The sequence below is a fragment of the Carcharhinus amblyrhynchos genome, chromosome 14 (assembly GCF_965287045.1).
Source record: "Carcharhinus amblyrhynchos chromosome 14, sCarAmb.v2.hapA, whole genome shotgun sequence".
NCBI lineage: Eukaryota > Metazoa > Chordata > Chondrichthyes > Carcharhiniformes > Carcharhinidae > Carcharhinus > Carcharhinus amblyrhynchos.
In genome coordinates this window covers 49,158,730-49,183,339 of record NC_137337.1, presented here as the reverse complement: position 1 = coordinate 49,183,339, position 24,610 = coordinate 49,158,730, and the positions used below count along the sequence as shown (strand labels likewise).

The window sequence follows — 24,610 nt, the reverse complement described above, 5'->3', positions numbered from 1 at the left end:
AGGATATCAAGGCAGCATTTGACAAAGTGTGGCAAAGAGCCTTAATATAACTGAAGTTAATTGAAATCGGGGAAAATTTCTACTGGTTGGATTCCTAGCACATTGGAAGATGGTTGTGGTTGTTGGAAGCCAAGCATGTCAGCTGAAGGACATTGCAAAAGGAGTTCCTCAGGCCAGTACCCAGGTCACACCATCTTCAACTGCTTCGTCAATGATCTTTCCTCCAATATAAGGTCAAAAGTAGGAGCGTTCCATGATGGTGGCAGTGTTCACTACTATTCATGGCTCCTCAGATACAGAAGCAGTCTGAATCCATATGCAGCAATATCTCAGCAATATTCAGATTTAGACAGGTTAGAAGCAAATAATATTTCCACCACACAAATGTCAAGCGATGACCATCTCCAACATGAGAGAATCTAACACTCTTCCCTAGACAGTCAACAGTATGACAATCACTGGAACCACCATAGGCATATATGTTCTGGGCGACAAGAGGTCAGAAGCTGGGATTATGAGCTAAGTATTTCAGCCCTGATTCCCCATCTACAAGGCACAACTCAAATGTGGTAGTTATCCAAGTTGACTGGATAAGTGCAACTTCAACAACACAAAAAAACTCAACATCTTCCAAAACAAAGCAGCTCACTTGGTTAGCACCTCATTGACCATCTTTAATGTTCATTCCCTCCACCACTGCTGCACAGTGTATGGATCATCTACAAAATACATTGCAGCAACTTGCCAAGGCTCTTTTCATAGTACCTTCCAAACCCACTACATCTAAAATCCACAAAGGCAAGGGCAGCAGATACATTGAAACACCCCCTCATTTGCAGCCATTCCTTCACTATCACTTCAATCAAAAACTTCTTGAACTGCACCCACGTGGGCTGCAGCAGTTCAAGAAGGCCACCATCACACTCTCAAAGGCTCTGACAAAGGATCATTGAGACTCGCTGTTCTCTCTCCAGATGCTGTCAAGACGTGCGGAGATTTTCCACCATTTTCAGTTTTGGTCCCAAATTTTATTTTTGTACACAATCTTCAATTCAATGAATTTGAATTGCTTCAGTTGTTCCAGGACTCCATGGAAGTCCCGATGCAGTGGCTATGTGGGAATTGCCCAGGAAGTTGCACTTCCAATGGGCAATCCTCCTGCTGCCTAGGAGACCCTTCAACAAAGTCGCCAACTAAGTTAGAGTCAGACACTTACTGACTTGAGTAGTTTACCAGAAAAATCCTCATCTAACTCATGGGTAACTTGTAAAACTGATCACCACTCTCACAACAATTCCCATGCTTGACCTCTCCCCCGACCTAACCAGACTAGCCGACCACCTCCCCCCCGCCCCCCAACTACACCTGACCTGACTAACTCCCAATTCACCTCTCTACCTGCCACTCTGTCCACATAACCCAACCGACCTATATCAGCCATTCACTAATATTCATCCATCATCCACATTAGTCACTTAAACATACCTTATAGCAAGTTCTAAGAACATAAGAAATAGGAGCAGGAGTAGGCCATCTAGCCCCTCGAGCCTGCCCCGCCATTCAATAAGATCATGGCTGATCTGTCGTGTCTCAGTTCCACATTCCCACCCTCTCCCCATAACCCTTAATCCCATTGCCTATCAAAAACCTATCAACCCGCGTCTTAAATATATTTAGCGAGGCAGCCTCCACCACTTCAACGGGCAGAGAATTCCAGAGATTCACCACTCTTTGAGTGAAGAAGTTCCTCCTCAACTCTGTTCTAAACTGCCCCCCCTTTATCTTGAGGCTGTACCCTCTAGTCCTACTGTCCTTTCTGAGCAGGAAGAGCCTCTCCACCTCTATCCTATCCATCCCATTCATCATCTTATACGTCTCAATGAAATCTCCCCTCATTCTTCTAAACTCTAACGCGTACAAGCCCAGTCTATTCAGCCTCTCCTCATAGCTCAACCCCCTCAACTCCGGTATCAGCCTAGTAAACCTCCTCTGCACTCCCTCCAAGGCCAAAATATCCTTGCCTAAGTGCGGCGACCAAAACTGCACACAGTACTCCAGCTGCGGCCTCACCAGTGCCCTGTACAGTTGCAGCAAGACCTCCCTACTTTTATATTCAATCCCCCTCGCTATGAAGGCCAGCATCCCATTCGCCTTCCTGACCACCTGCTGCACCTGCAGGCTGGGTTTTTGCGACTCATGCACAAGGACCCCAAGGTCCCTCTGCACCGTCGCATGCTGCAGTTTTTCGCCATGTAAGTAATAGTCCTTCTTACCATTATTCCTACCAAAGTGGACAACTTCACACTTGCCAACATTAAATTCCATTTGCCAGTTCCTGGCCCATACGCCCAGCCTACCTAGATCCTTCTGCAGACTCTCCACACCCTCCGCGCAATTTGCCGTTCCACCAATCTTGGTGTCATCAGCAAAGTTTGACACCGTACACTCGGTTCCCTCCTCCAGATCATCTATATAAATGGTAAATAGCTGAGGCCCCAACACCGACCCCTGGGGCACTCCACTAGTCACCAACCGCCAATCCGCCAATCCGAATAGCACCCATTGACCCCCACTCTCTGCCTCCTATTTGACAGCCAATCCTCTATCCACACTAACACCCTACCCCCAACGCCATGTTCCAGGGAATAATCATACACCATCATTCAATTTTACACCATCCTGATATTCATTTTTAAAATAGGTGACATGCAAAAAATATATTTTCCTATATTGCTCACCTTGGATATGTTTTGGACGATAACTTAGTGGAAGTACAAGTTGAGAATGGAATGGTGTGGATAGTGAAAGCCGGTATCAACAGTAAGTTATGATATTAAAATACTGAGATTTATGCTGTTTCAGCAAGGAAAATGCCAGAGCAACATAAATTGACCAACAAATTCATGAGACTCAACTCATGTCAGAGCTTTTCATCTTCTGAACTTGCTGGCTAATTTGCACACTAATAATGGCTGAGTTGTTAAACATTTTTTCAAGGAGAGTTGGCTCACTGTCTTTGCCATGATCAATTTAGTTAATGAATGTTATCAGAAATAAAATTAGGTGCCTCAAATATTTCACTGAAAAAAATTATTGCAACGTATGTTTTCATAAGAGTTTGCAGCTTTTTTCTGGCTTGAAGGTCTAGGTTCTTTTCCTTGACAGATTTCAAGTTTTAGAAAGCCAACGTAGCATGAATCATTCATGTTAAAAAAATGGCACTCAATCTTTCCTTCATCATGCCTCACAAAATAAACATTCATACATCTGCATTATAATCTGACCAAAACGCATTTGCACAGTCAGAAACATTAAGTTGCTGTAATCGCATCCTAGCAAAAAGTTCTAATTTCAGTTTTGACAAGCACTGCTAGATTTTCATGATCCTCTAATTTAAACAAAATACCATTAATTTTTTAAGCTGAATTTTAATATATTCACCCTGTGAAAACATATGAAATCTCAGCTTCCTATGACTGTCATTTGTATTCAAGCTGACTTTATGAATATTAATAGCTGCGCTATTCTGATTAAACAGGCTTCATATAAAATCCCCATGAATCCTGTCGCTCTAATAACACCTCATTTTTCATATTCTTTATGAATTTTTGTTCAGACATAAAACTGGTGAAAAATACTTAAACAAGATTTAATTTTATCTTTGATTGCCTTCTGAGGCAATTTGGCAAATATTATGACTAATTTATCTGCATCAAATCACAACTGCTCATTTCAGGAAGGAAAATTTTAAATCCTAATTATTAAATAATACAGGTGCCACATGGAATGTAATAAACTTTGTTACATTAAACTTTTAAAAAACGAGGCTGTGTTCTATTGTGAACTCTAGCAAGATCGGTCAAATGTAAGTAAATAACAGTTTATAGATTTCACTGTCATGATAAAAACGGACTACAGTCTTCTAAAAAAAAAGGACGTGCAAATAATCTAGATTATTCTTCCACTTGCTTGATGGAAACAAAATATTCTAAATTACGTTCATGTCTAAAATTAAAAACAGATCCCTTTCTTCCCATAGCTGGCATGTGGCAAATGCAGCAACCAATTTGCTGAGGTCTGCCAACATCAATGACATAATGACCAGCTAATCAGGAGACAATTTGCACACAGGAGGGCTCTATATATGGCAAGTTAATGATCAGACAATATAGTTCAGAAGGAGGGTTTGACAACAACTGTTGGCTAGTGTATCAGATGAGCTCCAATTGCTGCTTCAAATAATACCATATCATCTTTTACATCCAGCTGCCCAAACAAATGAGTATTTAATTTAATGTCTTCTCAAAGACAACACCTTCAAAAATACAACATTCTTCATTGCTGAACTGAGATGTCAGCCTAGATTAAAAACAAGTGACTCCAAGTATTTCCAAGGTATAGCCCTAAGTAGGGACTATCTTCATGTCAACCTCTTTCAAACACACTCTCCCACAGTTGACCACCATGTAACTCTCTACATCATAATGCGGGCAGTATTGTTTCCCCAGTCTCACCTTATGAACTCAAACACCCTTAGGCTGGCTATACATCCCTCGGGTCTTTACCCAAACAAATTTGCAAAGTATTTATTTCCATGCAGCTTCAAGTGACTGACTTCATAAATTCAGACAATCCAGGCATTTTATGATTATTCCAGATCTTCTTGCCACAGTCATAACAGTGGTAGTTTCAATTGCTTTGGATGGACTTGTTAATTTAGAGTTGACATTAACTATGTTTCCTGTAGTTGGGTGTTGCCATCCAATTTGTTTTTTGCATTCTAAGAGTTGCTCACTTTATTCACAGCCTATATGCTTTGTTCAGGCAACATGAATTTTGGAGAGACTGTTCACTCCTTTCACTTATGGAGGGACGCAGACTCTCATTTGCCATAGACTTCACCATGTTTTTCTTGGAAGTTGAAGTTCAAGAAACCTTCATTTCTACTTACTTTACAACTTTACCTAAATATTTCTTTACATCCTTATTTTCCAATTCATTTAAAAGCTGATTAATCCTTTCTTACAGCTCAGCAACTACTCCAGGAGTTCAACATTAAGATAAAGGCAAAACACTGAGCATGCTGGAATCTGAAACAAGAACAGAAAATGCTGGAAAATCTCAGCAAGTCAAACATCATCTGTGGAAAGAGAATAGAAAGAAATCCCACAACACCAGTTTAAAGTCCAAACAGGTTTATTTGTAGCAAAAGCCGCAAGCTTTCAGGACAGCCTGTCACTTCGTCAGGTGGCTGGGAGTTCTGCCATTCCCATCAATTACAGCTACCCCAACACCTCCCTCACCCACACAGTATAAATCTCGTGCTATTCCTCTCGTCTTTAGCTCTGACTCAGCATTGGCTCTCTTCTCTTTCTACAGATGTTGTCAGACCTGCTGAGAATTTCCAGCATTTTCTGTTTTTGCTCCAGGTGTTCAATTGTTTCAGCATTATCTGCAGAACCTAAATACAAAGTCAACAACTTCACCTGGACAGTCAGTTCCTTTTGGAATCTTTCTTCAGTTAGTTCCTTTTGGAATTTTTCTAAGAAACTGCCTGTTTCTTAGACTCTTTCAAATCACTCATAAGACCCTCAAACCTTTCTTAGAATTTTTCTTACCTGCTTTTAAAAGTGTGGATTTGTTCGCCAATCCTGCACATCTCATTTTTCATCAGATTGGATCAAAGTTCAAGAATTTAATTGCTATTTTTTGATGAAGTTTCAACATTTCATCAATTCTGTTGTCAATTCTGCATTCAACCAACTATTCTAATTCATCAGCAATCCCTTTTCCTGCGCAATGCTGAGAGACTTCTGACACTTCAAATTCTAATTTTTTGTAAACTAATTTTTCATGTGTGAAAATTGCTTCTCTCTACTGGATGGCTGTTCCTTAGCAGAGCTTAATCCCTGTGTGCTACACTTATAGCTCACATTCTTTAATTTTACTTCTGCTAATTGTTTCTGAAAGTCTTCATGCTCCTTAGTGAAAAAGTCTACTTTGTCTTGCAATTGTTCAATCTTGTCTTGATATTCTAGGTTCTTGATATTCTAGGTTCTTGATATTCTAGGTTCTTGATATTCTAGGTTCTTGATATTCTAGGTTCTTGATATTCTAGGTTCTTGATATTCTAGGTTCTTGATATTCTAGGTTCTTGATACTTGCTTCAGCCTCATCATTTTTCAACAGCTCAGGTGGATCTCTGTAGGTTTGAGACATCCAGTGCATTATCTTCTAGTTCCCTGATCTTGTGTTACATTTACGTTTACAAGTCTTATTTTTGTTTTTTCTTTCTCCATCTGCAACAAAGCTTCAGCCTTGTCTTTCATTTTGGTTTTACTGTTGGCCAGGTCTGTCTCTGGCAAAGGCTTAACTGGTTTCAGTTCTGTAATTGTGTTCTGCATAGCTTCAGCTCTATGGCTTTTCCTTTCAATGTCTCTTCTTTTCCATTAAAACTGATTCTTCAGCTCTTCAGTTTCTTTACTGTACTTCCAGGATTCCTCCTGGAATTGCTGAGTCTTCTCTGTCAGCTCATTCTTCAGAGTGACATTAAATTCGTTTTGCTTCTTTCTCTAATTTTCCAAAGGAACAAATTTTGCCCCGAGGGATCTGCATATTGTGAGGAGTTGCTTCATCACACTTTTCTTTGTGAAGTTCAATTGTTTTGTCTTGAGTTTTCTTATAATTCAAAGGCCTCAACTTTGTTTTGCTGTACTTTTATTCTGCTGTTCAAGGCAGTTTTCATTTCTTCATACTGCTGAAAGTTACATACTCATTTTGCATTTGATCTTGCCAACTCATGCTGAGCTTCATTGCACTGCTTTGTCACTCATAGTTCCAATACAGCTTTTGCCAAGAAGTATTCTACATGTTTTTCAACTCATGTTTTTCCAGGGTCATGTACTGATTCTTCAGTCTTACAGGACAGCAACGCATTAGAGTACCTTTGCTATCCACTGCTGTGTCTGGCTGTACTCTGGTCAAGTTCTTCCACTCAGCTTTGATTTAAACATCTTCCTGTGGAAAAACTTAATTTTGTTTTTGCAGGTTTTGTTCTTGTGTTATATCGGTTAGTTTTTTTTCAACTGCAGCCATCTACTCGCTGTTGTGGCAGTTTAAGCAATGTGCTGAAAATGGCACAGAACGCATTGAGTTCACCAGGTAGGGGTCCATTGGTGCCAGCAATACTACATGCCTTCATCTTGTAGCCTTTTGTGTCTTTCAGGCCTTGCCATAGTCGGCAGGAGTATGTGTGGCCAGCTTGGGATTCTAGCTTGGTCCGCGACTGTCTCTTGGCATCTTTGGTTCTCTGTAGATCACATATTTGGTTTTCCTGTATCGGTCAGTGTCATCTGACTTGAACATCTGAGACCTGGACTTCAGCAAGCAGTGGATATCCCTGTTTGTCCATGGTTTCTAGAACATAAGAAATAGGAGCAGGAGTAGGCCATCTAGCCCTTCAAGCCTGCCCCGCCATTCAATAAGATCATGGCTGATCTGAAGTGGATCAGTTCCACTTTCCCGCTTTCTCCCCATAACCCTTAATTCCCTTGTCTATCAGGAACCTATCTACCCGTGACTTAAATATATTCAGCGAGGTAGCCTCCACCAGTTCAAAGGGCAGAGAATTCCAGAAATTCACCACCCTTTGAGTGAAGAAGTTCCTCCTCAACTCTGATCTAAACTGTCCCCCCCTTATTTTGAGGCTGTGCCCTCTAGTCCTGTTATCCTTTCTAAGCGGGAAGAATCTCTCTACCTCTACCCTATCTATCCCCTTTATTATCTTATATGTCTCTATAAGATCCCCCCTCAGCCTTTGAAACTCCAATGAGTACAGACCCAGTCTATTCAATCTCTCTTCATAGGCTAACTCCCTCATCTCTGGTATCAGCCTAGTGAAACTTCTCTGCACTCCCTTCAAGGCCAAGACATCCTTCCGCAAGTGCGGCGACCAAAACTGCACACAGTACTCCAGTTGCAGCCTCACCAGTGCCTTGTACAGTTGCAGCAAGACCTCCCTGCTTTTATATTCTATCCCCCTCGCTAGAAAGGCCAACATTCCATTCGCCTTCTTGATCACCTGCTGCACCTGCAGACTGGGTTTTTGTGATTTGTGCACAAGGATCCCCAGGTCCCTCTGCACCGTAGCATGCTGCAGCTTTTCGCCCTTTAAATAATAATCCCTCCTACTATTATTTCTACCAAAGTGGATTACCTCACATTTGCTAACATTATATTCCATCTGCCAGGTCCTCGCCCACTCACTCAGCCTATCCAGATCTCTCTGCAGACTTTCCACGCCCTCCACGCAATTTGCTTTTCCATTCATCTTTGTGTCGTCAGCAAATTTTGTTACCCTACACTCAGCCCCCTCCTCCAGATCATCTACGTAAATGGTAAACAATTGAGGCACCAGCACTGATCCCTGCGGCACTCCACTCGTCACCAACTGCCAACCAGAACAGCACCCATTGATTCCAACTCTCTGCTTCCTATTAGACAACCAATCCTCTATCCACGCTAACACCTCACCCCCAACTCCGTGCACCCTAACCTTTTGCAGCAACCTTTTGTGAGGGACCTTATCAAACGCCTTTTGGAAATCTAAAAACACCACATCCACCGGTTCCCTTCTGTCTACCACACTAGTCACATCCTCATAGAAATGCAATAAATTCGTTAAACACGACTTCCCCTTAACAAATCCGTGCTGCGTCTGCTCAATCAAAGCATTCTTTTCTAGGTGTCTCGCTATTTCTTCTTTGATGACGGATTCTAGCATTTTTCCAACTACAGACGTTAAACTAACCGGCCTATAATTCCCTGCCTTTTGTCTGCTACCTTTTTTAAACAGCTTTTTCTGGTTAGGAAACACACAGATTTGTTTCTTGACACAAGTTTTCTACACACTTACAAATGAAGCCTGTTACTGTAGTGGCGAACTTATTCAGGTTGTTCGCTGAGTCCTTAAGTATTGACTGGTCCACTGATTCACAGCAGTCCTCTAGCTACCCGATTCCTCAGACTAATATTGCATGACTTTCTCTCTCAGATTCTCCCGTTTCAGCTTTTACTTGTAAGCTGGGAGCAGGAGCACAGCCTTTTAGTCAGATTTGCCAAAGCAAAGGGCAATAGAGCGGTAGGCATGTTTGATGTTTGTGTAGTAATGGTTGAGGTTGTTTGGGCCTCTGGTGAAACAGGAGGCATGTTGGTGCTATCTTGGTGATAAAATATCTTCCTTAAAATAGGGGACCAAACTATACATAATATTCTAAATGTGATCTCATGAGTGCCTTGTACAGTTGCAGCAACACGTCTTGACATTTATACTGCAGAACCCTTGAAATAAAAACCAGTATCCCGTTTGTCTTCCCTACTACCTTCTGCAACCATAAGTCAGCTTTCTAGGTTTAATGAATAAGAACCTGCAAGGCCCTTTGTGTTACGCTTTCTGCTGTCTTTCTCTATTTAACTAATAATCTGCCTTCTCATTCTTCTGAATGAACAATCTCGCATTGAACCCTGACTGAGTAATAATGGCAGGTTCATTTTCCTACAGAGAAATACAAGTGCAATGCTACAATATACCTGTTTCACCTGAAAATAGAATTTCCTGAATTTTGCACTTCTGATTTGACCAACTTTGAACGCACTACTATAGTTGCGAAAAATAGAAGCTTAAAAAAAGCAAAAGGAGGGTGCAAGTGACATATACATGGTAGAATCATGAACTGTTGCTATCTGAAAACAAAATCAAGAAAAACAAGTTTGAGATTGACACATGCAATGAAAAGGAAACAAAATAGGAAGGTGGAGATTATTGAACTCAATATTGGGTCCAGAAGATTATAAAGTGCTGAATCAAAAAAGTCAGGTACTATTCCTGGAGCTTGTATTGAGCTTCAGTGGAATACTGTAGAGAAAGCAGTTATAGCAACGTGGAAAATTAAAACATCAGACCACCAGAAACCCTAGGTCATACTTGCATTCTGAATGGAAGTGTCCTACAAAGCAGTAACCCAGTCTGTATTCAATATCTCAAATACAGAGCAACTAGTGAGCAACTAGTTGTGAGCAACTAGTACAGTATTCTGTAAGAAGAGAAATAAATTGCTGCTTCCCCTGGGAGGAGCGTTTTGAAATCTTGGATGGTACAGAGAGGGGAGGTACAAGGGCAGATATTACTTCTCCTGAACTTACATGGAAAGGTGCTGTGGGAAGGAGTCAGCATGCTGGGAGGGTGATTAAGGAGGCCTGGAGAGGGAATGGTCTATCTTAAAGATGATCATGCTAAAGATGCACATTGATCCTCCCTATGGGACAGTCCAGAACAAGAGTCATAGATATAGCATGAGAGAACGTAGGTTCAAAACTGAAGAGAAACTACTTCTCAGAGGTTTGTGAATCTGTGGAACTCACGGCCCAAAGGCAATGGATGCAGAATCAATCAACAATTTCAAGAGAAAGATCAGGTGTTTCACATGAAAAGCAGGATAAAGATTTATGGGGAACAGGCAAGAAAGTGGAGTTGAGATCAGGATAAGATCAGCCATTATCATATTGAATTGCGAAGAGGCTTGAAGGGCTAAAGTGCCTACTCCTGCTCCTAATTCCGATGTTCGTATGTTCCACCACTAAAACAATACCTTGGCCACTCCTGACTTCACATCATCCCAAGCAAGTGAGAATCACAGCAAGTTCCACCAATTAATAACGTTAATAACTTTGACATGCAGCAGGAAGTAAGGTCAGTGATGTTCCACTTGAGGGCCCGCAAGAGCAACACACTGGGAGTCAGTACTTGGGAAAAGCAGGGACCAATGTATTTCCATCTATGAGAGTTCTGAGAGACTGGGGGGGCTCATAATCTGTGAATGAAAGAGTTCATGCAATGGATGAGTCAACCATATCTTGGAACAAAGAACAAAAACAAAGAACAAAGAACAACCCAGCACGGGAAACAGGCCCTTCGGCCCAACGAGCCCGCGCCGCCGCATCGCCCTACACCTATTCTACCCTGCATGTCTACGAATGGGACCCTACTCAGTCAGATTCAGGGAAGAAATAGTGTCAATTTGGTGGAAACCAATTAGCCTAAGAGCACATCTTTGGGGTGTGGGAGGAAACCGGAGCGCCCGGAGGAAACCCACGCAACCACAGGGAGAATGCGCAAACTCCCACAGACACAGGCCCAAATCCATGTATCTGCACAGCTAGCAGTGCTAGTCACTGAGCTGTTGTGGAGCCCGTCTATCGGTCCAGGATCAAGCACACACACCGACACGAAGTACTAGGCTACTCCTGGACTTCCAAGAGCAGCCCACGCACAACCCGCCGTGTGCATGCCCCTCGCTTGACACGAGGTGGACCTCCACCTGTGGAATAAAGACAAAACATATTAATCATACAGCCTGCCCTTCCGGTGTCTCCCGAGGTTTAACCCTATTTAATAGCCCCTACCATATCCCTCCATTCTCGTTTCACTCATGTGCCTATCATGTGGAACTTGGAGTGCATGAGCTTCTCCCATGAGCAGATGGTAAATCTCATGCAGAATCAGGTACAGCAGCAGCAATGCAAGTCCTGCACATAATTCATGATGCCTTCTGTACCAGTCAGTTCAGTAGTTGAGTACGAAGGTCCTTGGAATACCATAGATGTTGGCATATAAGTCGGCCTTTGAATCAGACATACAAACCTCTATTTAATTTACAGTCATTTTTAAAGTCATAAACGATAACTTTAGCCCAACTTATAACCAATACAAATACAAGTTTACAGTTATAGCTCAAAGTAAAACAAAACGAAAAAAACAAGTTCAGTCGGTACAGAACATTGTGCAAGGTTGGGTTTTTTATATCTTTCTCATTTTCAATATTGGAACCAAGGAAGTTTAATTTAACATGCTGAATTTGACATTTTTGACACTAGATATTCAACAAGCAGCCACTTTGAATCACATAGTTGATTTTTTTTTGTAACATAATTCCTAAAAGCATGAGAAATGTCCAAATCATTTTTGAAACATTTTTGTCATTTATCAAAATATGAAGACAGATGTGTAGAGGAAGCAACAGATTAAGGCTGCCATTTATAACTTTTCAAATTATTGATATTTGTCAATAATGTAATTTGGAAGTAATCTGATTTCTGGAAATGACATGGCAAATGCCAGGGTACGAATGAAAAGATGAATGTTAAAGCCTTTGCAGCTTGGTCCTTTGTGAATCAGGTAATTCCTTTCTTCTTTTTCTACAGGCTGTAAAACGAGTTTTGAAAAGAAAGAATACAAAGAATGAAACGTGATAGATCAGATTAGCATTTTGTTATAAATTGCACAGGTGCAACTCAACAAGCTTTAACAAGTTGAACAAAAGATATTTTCAGATACTGTAGACTACTTGCCGAAGCAAACTTTAAACTATGCTGATCCCCCATATAAGCTGGCTTTAATGTGATGACAGATATCCATGACTTAGGCCACCATCAGTAATATCCAGTAATATTGGGAATTATCCTTTTAACAAATAATAGTTTTTTTTAATGTGTTAAATGGCTAAAAAAACTGAATATACTCATAGGAAAACAAGAATTAATTGAATTGCCTCAAAATAAAGTAATCTGCAAAAATAATCTGGGGATCTGAATTTGCATTATCTCCTGAATTTTACTCACTCAAGAGCTTACAAGAATAATATATCTGAAGATATTGATTGCCCTTTAGACAAAAACTGAATTTTATTTTACAATTTACGGGCTAAATCTCTCACTTATCTTGTAACGAGATGATTTTATTGAAATGAAATATTCAGAGAGGGCTTGACAGGATCGGTGCAGATGGAATGCTTTTCATTGTAGGATATTTACTAGAGACCCTGTTTCAAAATAAGGAGGCTCTTACTTAAGATGGGAATGAGGATGATTTTCTTCTCAGCTCATTAAGCAGTAGAGGCTACCCTGTTGAATGTTTTTAAGACAGAGTTAGATAGGTTTTTGAACATTAAGGGAATTAAGCGTATTGGTGAGCTGCCGGGTAAGTGGAACTGAGTCCATGAAAAGATTAGCCATGATCTTATTGAATGGTGGAGCTGGAATGAGGGGCCAGATGGCCTACTCCTGCTCCTAGTTCTTATGTTCATTATTAACCTTTGGAATTAAGTATCCCAGATAGCAGTGGAGGCTGTATCATTCAAGGCTTTGCTGCATTTTGACTTATAAAGGGAGCCAAGGGTTATGGGGTACAGATAGAAGAGTGGAGTTAAGGCCACAATCAGATCTGTCATGATCGTATTGAATGGCAAGAGGCTTACTGCTCTTGCCCTAAAAAGATGTCCGGTTTTTCTGCTTTTCCAATCCTCCTTAAACTCCTGTCCATGAAACCTACCTTTTGTTCATTAGACCGTATTCTAATTAAATTGCCAACCTAGCATCCTACCTAACTCACATGCTATTCCCTATTCCCTTGTCTTCGAAAAAGAAACAACATGCCACTCCTCTTCAAAAACCTACCGACATTTTATTCTTACACTGCCATTGCATCTCCAATCCCCTTTTCCCTTTAAAATGCAGTCACCTCTTAAGTCTCTGCTCATATTTCCTGCAACTAATTTGAATCTCTCCAAATCAGGTTTCCATCTGCCACAGCTAACAGCCATATCTAAATGACATCTTCTTTGACCTTGTGGCATATTATCCCTCCTTGTCCTCTTTTACCTCTCCACAGCCTTTGGCATAGCCAATCATACCATCCTCTGCCACTGTTTTCCTCCACTGTTCATGTTCGTAGAATTGTCCTAGTATGACAACACTCTCAGCTATACAATCATAGCGAAAACAACCTCTGTAATGACTTTTCTTGCTGTCCACACACCAGCATTCTGAATTCTCCCAAGGAATAACCCTTTGTCTTTTGGACTTCATCAGCAGATTGGGATCAGCTTCTGTATGTAAAGTGATATATAGCTCTATTTCTACACCATCGCTCTACAATCACAGTTGTCAAAATGCTTTCCCAAAATAACACTGATGAACTGCAATTTCTCCCAGTTAATCACTGGCAAAGGAAATTTAAAATGACTTAATTAATGATGATTTAGAAGAGAGTGATAAGAAGAAAAATTACAGATTTACATTTAAAAAGCTCTTTTCACAATGGCCAGATGTCTTAAAATGCTTTACAGCAAATAACTACTTTTGAAATGTAGTAATTGTTACAATGTAGGAAATGCAGCAGGCAATTTGCATACAGAAAGCTCCCATACAAACAGCAATGCAATAACAATTAGGTGAATGTTGGCCAGGACACTGCAGATAAATCTCCTGCTCTTATGCAAAACAGTGTCATGGCATCTCTCACATCCATCCAAGAGAGCAATTTAACATCTTATCCAAAAGACAGCATCACTGGCACTCTTTTTTATTCATTTGTGGGGCATGGCTGTCGCTGGCTGGCCAACGTTAATTGCCCATCCCCAGTTGCCCTTGAGAAGGTAAGCTGTCTTCTTGAAACACTGCAGTCCATGTGCTGTGGGTTGCTGATAGGGAGGAAATTACAGGATTTTGATCCAGCGACTGCGAAGGAATGGCAATATATTTCCAAGTGACGATAGTGGGTGGCTTGGAGGGGAACTCACAGGTGGTGGTTTTCCTACATATCTGTTGCCCTTGTCCTTCGAGACGGAAGTAGCCGTGTGTTTAAAAGGTGCTGTCTAAGGATCTTTGGTGCATTTTTTCAGTGTATCTTGTAGACACTGGTACTAAGAGTCGGTGGTGGAGGGAGTGGATGTGATGCCAATCAAGCTGGCTGCTTTGTTTTGGTTGGTGTTTGGCTCTGCAGAGTAGAATGTCAGCCTTCCGTTTTTGTGCTCAAGTTCTTGGACCCAGAAACTTGTAACTTTGAACCATAGCTGATGCAATTGGATGCTCACCACAAAGTAAACACAGAAGATTTTGGAAGTGAATTGTGATCATGAAGCAAAGGAAGTGTTAAGTGAGTTTGAAAATTAATTTATTTATATTCACTAAGAAAGCCAAAGCCAATTTCATAGCATCATTCCTCCACAAGCTTCATTCCCTTCTTCAGCAATTCCATCCCTCTCTAGTAATTGTGTCAGGAGATCAGATTGTTCACAAATACACTGGACGATGAGCTCAGAGTCCAACCCCACTTAATCAAGAATGCCAATCTTCCACATCCATTTTATTGGGTACATGGAACATTCCTTGTTCCATTCTTACTCTGGCCCTCTCCCTGACAACGCTTCCTCCGTTAAATTCATGACTACATCAGTGCTGCTTCATGCTCCCGTCAGGACCTGGAAAAATGTATCCACTTTGCTTCCAATTTCCATTCCTCTCATCTTCACGTGGTCTACATCCAACTACTATCTTTCCTTCCTTGCCACAGCCTCCCATCCATTGACTCCAACTTCCTGCTGCCTCTGCAAAGCAGCCAGCATAATTAAGGACCCCACACACCCTACACATTCTCTCTTCCACCTTTTTCCATTGAGAAAAAGATACAAAAGTCTGAGGTCATGTACCAACCGACTCGAGCACAGCATCTTCCCTACTGCTGCCAGACTTTTGAATGGGCTTATCTTGCATTAAGTCAATCTTTCTCTATACCCTAGCTATGACTAACACGACATTCTGCACTCACGTGTTTCCTTCTCTATGAATAGTATGCTTTGTCTGTATAGCCCGCAAGATACAATACTTTTCACTGTATGTTAATACATGTGACAATAATAAATCAAATTAAATCTATCTGGTGAGGGACTAGCCACCAATATTTATTACAAACTCACTGTCTCTCATAGTTACCTTGACCACAGCTTCTCCCACCCCACATCCTGTAAGGACTCCATCTCAGTCTGCCAGTTTCTCCATCTCTGCTACATTTATTGTAATGATGTCACCATCAAAAACAGCACATTAAACACACATCTCTTTCCTCAACAGTTCCCACCCCAACTGTGGTTGACAGGGCACTCATGCCCTCACTTTTCAACCCAATGGGTGGCACGGTAACACAGTGTTAGCACTGCTGCTATACAGTGCCAGTGACCTGAGTTTGGTTCCCAGCTTGGGTCACCATCTGTGCGGAGTTTGCACGTTCGCTCCGTGTCTGCGTGGCTTTCCTCTAGGTGCTCTGATTTCCTCCCACAGTCTGAAAGATGTGCTGGTTAGGTGCATTGACCTGAATAGGTGCCGGATTGTGGCGATTAGGAGAATTTCACAGTAACTTCATTGCAATGTTAACGTAAGCTTTACTTGTGACTAATAATTTAACTTTTTTTCAGCTACCACATTCAATGGCTCATCCTCTGCCAGTCTCTCTGTACAAGCTTGCTCTATGCCTCCATCGCCTCCAACCTCTCATCCCCTTCTCATGCAATCACAGAAGGTGCTACACCTTTTGGGGAAACTTATGGGATTGAAGATGGATAAATCTCCACATCCTGATAATCTTCGTCCCAGAGTTGGAGATCTCAGATATCTGGACAGGCTGAGTGAGTGGGCGAGGACCTGGCAGATGGAGTATAATGTTAGTAAATGTGAGGTTATCCACTTTGGTAGGAATAATAGTAGGAGGGATTATTATTTAAAAGGCGAAAAGCTGCAGCATGCGACGGTGCAGAGGGACCTGGGGGTCCTTGTGCACGAATCGCAAAAACCCAGTCTGCAGGTACAGCAGGTGATCAAGAAGGCAAATGGAATGTTGGTCTTTATAGCGAGGGGGATAGAATATAGAAGTAGGGAGGTCTTGCTGCAACCGTACAGGTACTGGGGAGGCCGCAACTGGAGTACTGTGTGCACTTTTGGTCGCCGCATTTGCGGAAGGATGTATTGGCCTTGGAGGGAGTGCAGAGAAGGTTCACTAGGCTGATACCGGAGATGAGGGGGTTAGCCTATGAAGAGAGATTGAATAGACTGGGTCTGTACTTATTGGATAGATAGGGTACAGGTAGAGAGATTCTTCCCGCTTAGAAAGGATAGCAGGACTAGAGGGCACAGCCTCAAAATAAAGGGGGGGGGGTGCAATTCAGATTGGAGTTGAGGAGGAACTTCTTCACTCAAAGGGTGGTGAGTCTCTGGAATTCTCTGCCCATTGAAGTGGTGGAGGCTACCTCGCTGAATATATTTAAGTCAAGGGTTGATAGGTTTCTAATAGACAAGGGAATTAAGGGTTATGGGGAGAAAGCAGGAAAGTGGAACTGATCCACTTCAGATCAGCCATGATCTTGTTGAATGGCAGGGCAAGCTCGAAGGGCTAGATGGCCTACTTCTGCTCCTATTTCTTATGAAATAGGAGATCTACTGGTGGTTGCTTTCCAAAATTTTTTAGACTCTGGAATAGTTGCTACAGATTCAAGGGTAGCTAATATAAGCCCGTTATTCAAAAAGGGAGGAAGAGAGAAAACTGGGAACTATAGACCAATGAGCCTAACATTGGTGCAGAGGAAGTTGCTAGAATCTATTATTAAGAATTTCATAACTCAGCATTTGGAAGGCAGTGGTATAATCAGACAAACTCAGCATGGATTTACAAAAGGAAAATCATGCTCGACAAATCTACTGGAATTTTTTGAGGACGTAACTAGTAGAGCTGGAGATGGATAGAAAGCTGGTTAGCTGATGGGAAGCAAAGAGTTGGCATAAATGGGTCTTTTTTCTGATTGGCAATCAGTGACTAGTTCCCGCAGGGATCTGTGCTAAGACCCCAGCAGTTTACATTATGTATTCATAATTTGGAAGAGGGAACTGAATGTATATTCACTGAATTTGCAGATGATAGAAAAGTTGAATGGGAGAATGAGCTGTGAGGAGGATGCAGCATGATTTGGACAGGCTGAGTGTGCGGGCATCAGCAAGGCAGATGTAGTATAATGTGGATAAATGTGAGGTTATCCACTTTGATAGCAATAATAGGAAAACAGATTACTACTTGAATGGGTGTAAATTGAGAGAGGTGGGTGGTGAATGAGATCTTGGTGTCCTCATGCATCAGTAACTGCAGAGGTACAGCAGACAGTAAAGAAGGTAAATGGTATGTTGGCCTTCATAACAAGGGGATTTGAGTATAGGGATAGGGATGTTTTGCTGCAATTGGATAGGGTGCTGGTGATGCCACATCTGGAGGTGTGTGCGCAGTGTTGGTGATCTTGCTAATAGAGAGGGTACAGTGAAGGTTTACCAGATGTATTCCTGGGATGGCAGTTCCATCATATGAGGAAAGACTAAGTCAGTTACGATTATATTCACTGGAGTTTAGAAGAGTAAGAGGGGATTGCATAAAAATTTATAACATTCTAACAGGGTTAGACATGGTAGACTCCAAAAGTATCTTCCCAGTGATGGAGGAGTTCAGAACTAGGCGTCATAGTTTGAGGATAAGGGATTGCCTTTTAGAACTGAGAAGAAATTCTTTTCACGCAGAGGGTGGCAAATGTGTGGAATTCACTAACACAGAATGTAGTTGAGGCCAAAACATTGTCTGATTTCAAGAAGAAATTAGATACAACTCTTGGGGCTAAAGAGATCAAGAGATATTGGGGGGGAGAAGGGGGAAAATCAGGGTATTGAATTCGATGATCAGCCATGTTCATAATGAATGGGGGAGCAGGCTCGAAGGGCTGAATGGCCTACTCCTGCTTCCAGTTTCTGTGTTTCTACCTGCCCCTTTATGTCCTCACTGTCCAAGGGTCCAAACACTCCTTTCAGGTGAAGCAGCATTTCACTTGAACTTCCATCAATTTCACAAAATCTCTTAGGGATCCAGTCACCAAACTGCTTCAACCGTTTACTTCACAGACTCCAAAGAGACATTTTCAACTTTAGGAGTCCTTCAGATGTCACTGGTTTTTCACTTGCTAACTCCAGCTCTGAGTTCAATGTACAGTACTCTATTTGCACCTTTTTACTTTAATGTTTCGAGAAACATCTCTTTATTCTCCAGTTTCTAGAAATAACTGTCCTTTAACTCCTGGACTTGCTTCCTTGTCCATTATTCTAGGTATAACTTTGCTATTTCAAGCTCCTTCTCTCTCAATGCTAAGCTCCAACTGATATAAATTAAGATAAAACTAAACTCAAAAAGCCTTCCGACTTTTAAGCTCGTGTTTACTTTTTACTTCCTAAACTCCATAAACACAATACAGACAACCTGAATTGAAACTGAATACCTTCTTCACCACTTTGTCCACCTGTGACTACACTTTCGAGGAGCTATGAACCTGTACCCCTCAATCTCTTTGTTCTATAACTTCTCCAGCGCCCTACCATTAACTGAGTAAGTCCTGCCCCGGTTCGATCTATCAAAATGCATTACCTTGCATATATCGAAATTAAACTCCATCTGCCATTCATCAGCTCACTGGCCCAACTGATCAAGATCCCGTTGCAACTGGAGATAACCTTCTTCATTGTCCACTATGCCACCAATCTTGCTGTCATCTGCAAATTTATTAACCATGCCTCCTAAATTCTCATCCAAATCACTAATATAAATGTCAAACAACGGTGGACCCAGCATTGATTCCTGAGGGACACTGCTCGTCACAGGCCACCAGTTTGAAAAACAACACTCTGACTTCCGTCATCAAGCCAATTTTGTATCCATTTGGCTACCTCACCCTGGATCCAGTGACATTTAACCTTGTGCAACGACCTACCATGAGGTACCTTGTCAAAGGCCTTGCTAAAGTCCATCAACTACACTGCCCTCATCTACCTTCTTGGTTACCCCTTCAAAAAACTCAATCGAATTTGTGAGACATGATTTTCTACTCACAAAGCCATGATGGCTGTCCCTAATCAGTCCTTGCATCTCTAAATGCCTGTAGATCCTGTCTCTCAAAATACCTTCCAACAATTTACCCACCCACTTGGTGACTAGATGTGAGGCTCACTAGCCTGTACTTCCCTGGCTTTTCCCTGCAGTCCTTTTTAAACAAAGTTACAACATTTTCTACCCTCCAATCTTCAGGCACCTCACCCGTGGCTGGCGATGATTGAATTATCTCCGCTAGAGAGCCCGCAATTTCCTCCCCTGCCTCCCGCAAGCTCCTAGGTTACCCTTCATCAGGTCCTGGGAATTTTTCTACCTTGATGTGCTTGAAGACTTCCAGCACCCGCTTCTCTGTTATATGCACACTCCTCAAGCCATCACTATTTATTTCCCCAAGTTCCTTAACATTCATGCTTTTCTCAATGGAAAATACTGATGAGAAATATTCATTTAGAATCTCACCCATCTCTTGTAGAACCGTACATAGATGACCTTTTTGAACTTTTCATAATCTCGTTGTTTTTCCCAATCCCCTTTCAAGCAAGTTATTTTTAATTCTGTTTGAGCCATTACTTCCTCCCTTCGGAGTTTCAGAATTCATTCTAACCCTCCAACATTTTTTGAACAATTTATGAACTCGGTTCAGTTTTAATAGATTTTGAACTATCTTTGGCAAACTTCACTTGCTCTTATTCCAACTATTACATCTGGTGTAATATCACTGACAGACACTTGTAAATCAGTGGGCCCGATTTTACCAAAAATTCGCGCCCAAAATCGTGGTAAATTCGGGTGTCGGGCTGTAACGCGACTGCACCCGAAACCAAGCAGATTGCGCCTTTACCGACATTCCTATTCTGCAGGAGAACCTCCGAAGCCCATCCTCCTCGAACACCCTTCGCAGACCCCCCATCCCCCTGCAGACTCAGATGCATTTCTGGTTGCGGGGGGTTGGGGGGGGGGGGGGGGGGGGGGTGCAGGCTCAAATAGACCTCTGGTTGGGGGAGGCAGGCTCAGGTGGATCTCTGGTTGGGGGGCGGGCTCAGGTGGATCCCCGGTTGGGGGCGGTGGGATCAGATGGATCTCTAGTTGGGGGGGGGGCAGGGGTGCGGGCTCAGATGGGGGGGTGTGGTGGAGATTCTCCCAAGTCCATCCCCCCAATCCTCCACCAACCCCTCCAACCAGAGCTCCTCCCCCACCCACCACCACTTCCGGCAGACGTCAGCGGAAGGCCAGCAAGGTGCCGCAGGATGTCCAATGACTGCAGTGAGAAGTCTCACAACACCAGGTTAAACTCCAACAGGACTTTAACCTGGTGTTGTGAGACTTCTTACTGTGCTCACCCCAGTCGAATGCTGGCATCTCCACATCAACGAGTGCAGGTAAGAAGGATGGTGGGAGAGCAGCAATCCAGGTAGGTTAGGGGTGTGCTCTGCCGAGGGGGGGCCTGCTTCTGGGGGGGAGGGGGGTCTGATTGCTGAGGGCTACCTCCCTGAGGGAAGGTCGGGGGGAGGGGGATCAGATCACGGCTCATCCTCCCCCCACCCGGCTCTCTCTCTGTTTTTTCTTTCACACCCAGGCACACTTTCAGTACTTTTACCAACTGCGCATGCGCAGTTCAGAGCTCTGATCGTTACAGCAGCACTAAGCCCCAGCTCACAGTGCGGACCGGACCAGAGCCGGCAAAAAGCACATGGGCACACTGGAACAAGGATTCCGGGCGCAGATCCATTTTACATCTGGATCCGGCACTTAGCCTCTGAATGGTAAAATCTGGCACAGTGTCTCTGGTCATTGATTCAGAAAGATTATTTTGCATTTCCAGTCCTTCTGGGTGATCATTCATAGTTTCCAATTTTGCAGGTGCTTCAGCTGTTTTCTTACTGTCCATTACTAACTTTGAGACATCAGTAATATTACTTGAATCAGTTCTTTACTCAACTGGATCATTATTCAGCAATTGCTTTTTACGCACAGGAACAACTTTAGAATGATGATATTCCACACTCTCCATCTTCTTCCTTTTTTCCCAGGTTGGTTCCAAGTTCCATAATCTCACCCATCGTAAGGCATTTGATCATGTTCCCCATGGTAGGCTCATGAAGAAGATAAGGAGGTGTGGGATAGTAGGAAATTTGGCTGATTGGATAAGTAACTGGCCGTCTCATAGAAGACAGGGAGTGGTGGTGAAAGGAAAATTTTCAGACTGGAGGCCAGTTACCAGCAGTGTACCACATGGGTCAGTGCTGGGTCCTCTGCTATTTGTGATTTTTATCAGTGACTTGGAAGATGGGGCTGAAGGCTGGGTTAGTAAATTTGCTGATGACACCAAGATTGGTGGAGTAGTGGATGAGGTGGAGGGCTCTCGCAGGCTGCAAAGAGACACTGATAGGATGCAGAACTGGGCCGAAAAGTGGCAGATGGAGTTTAACCCTGATAAGTGCGAGGTGATTCATTTTGGTAGGACAAACTTGAATGCGGATTACAGGGTCAACGGCAGGGTTCTGAGGAATGTGGAGGAACAGAGAGATCTTGGGGTTCATATCCACAGAACTCTGAAGGTTGCCTCTCAAGTGGATAGAGCCGTGAAGAAGGGTTAAAATGTGTTAGCATTTATTAACAGGGAGTTTGAGTTTAAGAGCCGTGGGGTTATGCTGCAACTATACCGGACGTTGGTGAGACCACATTTGAAATATTATGTTCAGTTCTGGTCACCTCACTATAAGAAGGATGTGGAAGCATTGGAGAGAATGCAGAGGAGGTTTACCAGGATGCTACCTGGTTGGAGGGTAGGTCTTATGAGGAAAAGTTGAGGGAGCTGGGGCTTTTCTCTTTAGAGCAGAGGAGGATGAGAGGCGACTTAATAGAGGTTTATAAGATGATGAGGGGGATAGATAGAGTGGAACGTGCAGAGACTATTTCCGCGGGTGGATGTAGCTGTTACTAGGGGGCATAACTTTAAGGTTCATGGTGGGAAATATAGGAGGGATGTCCGAGGTAGATTCTTTACTCAGAGTGGTTGGGGTGTGGAATGCACTGCCTGCTGTGGTAGTGGAGTCGGACACTTTAGGAACTTTCAAGCGGTTATTGGATAGGCACATGGAGCACACCAGAATGATAGGCAGTGGGATAGATTAATCTTGGGTTTGGACATAGCTCGGCACAACACAGAAGGCCAAAGGGCCTGTACTGTGCTGTACTGTTCTATGTTTCTATCTCATTTTTCTTTCCACAATGAAGTTTTAACTGTTCATTAGTTTTGCTTTTTAGTTCTGTGTTCAACCAACAATCAATTTCCCAGAAATCATAAAATTTTAACTGAAGATCACCCTTTCATAAATTTGCTTTTTCAAGTTTAGCATTTAGACATTTCAAATTCTCAGCAAAGTGTTCCACTTTCCAAGACTGCTTCTCAATTGTTCTTACCAATTCTCCTTTCTGATTCGCAAACTCCTCTTTCATAGTGAGATCCTTTTACCTCGGATGGTGATGGCTAACACAAGGGGACATAGCTTTAAATTAAGGGGTGGTAATTATAGGACGGATGTCAGAGGTAGGTTCTTTACTCAGAGGGTAGTAAGGTCATGGAATGCCCTGCCTGCAGCAGTTGTGGACTCGCCAACTTTAAGGGCATTCAAATGGTCAGTGGATGGGCATATGGATAACATTGGAATAGTTTAGGTTAGAGGGTCATTAGATTGGTTCCACTGGTCGGCGCAACATCGAGGGCCGAAGGGCCTGTACTGCGCTGTAATGTTCTATGATCTATGTTCTATAGATGAAAGCAAATCTGTGTTAATCAGATTTTCCTTCAACTGCTTGTTATCTGCAATAAGTATCTCATCTTTGTCCACAGTAGTTTTAAAAAGTTTAAGATCAACATGATCATATACATGCCTGCTGCAATACAGTTAACATCACATTACTGTCTCCACGTACCAAATCATTGCCCAAAACGGAATCTATCGCTCCAATAAGTAATTTAGGAATAATTCCCACCATAACAATTCCATTGACAAAGTTACTTCTTTATAAAAAGAAACAGATTCACCCCTTATTAGCATTCGTAAAACCATCTGGAATGCAAATTGTATCAGCCACCATTATTGACTGAGATGCCCCCATACCTCTCAACATTTTGATTTGTTTACTTATTTTGTTACTCAAATAAGGGAATACTTCTCCCTTTGAAAGAAAACATCAAGAACCTCCAATAGCCTGACTTCCTTCACCAGTACTCAAATAATTCTGTGAACCTTCTTGAACTATATCCCCCTTTCTCATTGATTCTAAAGGAGCACAGTTCATTGTACCACTGCTACAGTTTTAACAGCCATTTCCTTTCCTTGTGCTACCTTTCCTACTATTGCAACTGGTCTTCCATGTAGTTTCCAACAATCTCCCTGAATATCTCCCACTTTGTTACGATGGAAACACTTGGGCCTACGAAAGGCCTCAGCACTTTCCCTTCTGATCGGAGGTCAAATTTCCTGACACTTCCCAACTGTTCCCTATATTCCTTCACTATTTGTTTTCCTTTCTTTAACCTTTCCAGCTTCTGTCCTTTTCAAGTTTAAAAGGATGACAGAAAAAAGGTTTGGTTTGATGGACCAGCAGATAATCATCTGCTTGTTCCACTACCTGGCTAGCCGTTTTAACTTTTCATTCCTTAACGAGTTCTAATAGCTGAAGAAAGTGAATCTTTAAATTATTCTAAAAGAACCACCACCTATGTTATCTCTACCCTTAAAACATGTATCCAGCAATCAAAATTATTTTGCTTTATTCTCTCAAATTCTCTCAAGTTTTTCCAGGCTG

The 24,610-nt window shown here is 42.3% G+C and overlaps 1 protein-coding gene across 7 annotated transcripts in view; it reads right to left on the bottom strand.

The window, feature by feature from the left end:
- Positions 1-24,610, bottom strand: part of mipol1 (mirror-image polydactyly 1) — a 334,286-nt gene that overhangs the window by 275,290 nt on the left and 34,386 nt on the right. The window lies entirely within an intron of this gene.